This window comes from Corvus brachyrhynchos, unplaced genomic scaffold (genome assembly GCF_000691975.1).
Source record: "Corvus brachyrhynchos isolate BGI_N302 unplaced genomic scaffold, ASM69197v1 scaffold47, whole genome shotgun sequence".
NCBI classification, from domain to species: domain Eukaryota; kingdom Metazoa; phylum Chordata; class Aves; order Passeriformes; family Corvidae; genus Corvus; species Corvus brachyrhynchos.
This window is the reverse complement of record NW_008239292.1, coordinates 1,419,764-1,420,165: the sequence shown is the minus strand read 5'-3', so window position 1 is coordinate 1,420,165 and position 402 is coordinate 1,419,764. Positions and strand designations below refer to the sequence as shown.

The following is a 402-nucleotide window of genomic DNA, read 5'->3' as shown; positions in this document are numbered from 1 at the left end:
CCCCCCCCCCCCCCCCCCCCCCCCCCGCCACAAAGTCTGGAGCAGCCAAACTTGGAGAGGAAAAAGGGATTTATTGAGGAGAAACCCCGGGATCTGGGATGGGCTAAAACCTGGATTTGGGATTGGGGAACACCTGGAGACCTCCAGGGGATTTGGGATGGACCCGGGAAAAGCGAGAGAACGAGGGTGGGAGACCTCCAGGGAATTTGGGATTGAGCCCTCCCCGTTCCCAGCCCCGCCCCGTGCCTCAGTTTCCCCATGGAATGCTTCCCTGAGGGATTTTTGGGATAAAACCGCTCGGTCCCACGGAGGTGGCTCTGCCACGTGAATCCCATGGGATTTGTGGGATTTGGAATCCAGGGAATGACCCACGCCGGGCTGGCGCTGGCCCCGCGCTGCCCC

The 402-nt window shown here is 61.7% G+C and overlaps 1 protein-coding gene across 1 annotated transcript in view; it reads right to left on the bottom strand.

The window, feature by feature from the left end:
• Window positions 1-51: 51 nt before the first annotated feature.
• Window positions 52-402, bottom strand: part of SKAP1 (src kinase associated phosphoprotein 1) — a 114,832-nt gene continuing 114,481 nt past the window's right edge. Inside the window, exon 13 of the mRNA XM_017740567.1 lies at window positions 52-402. The gene's annotated coding sequence lies outside the window, so the exon portion shown is untranslated.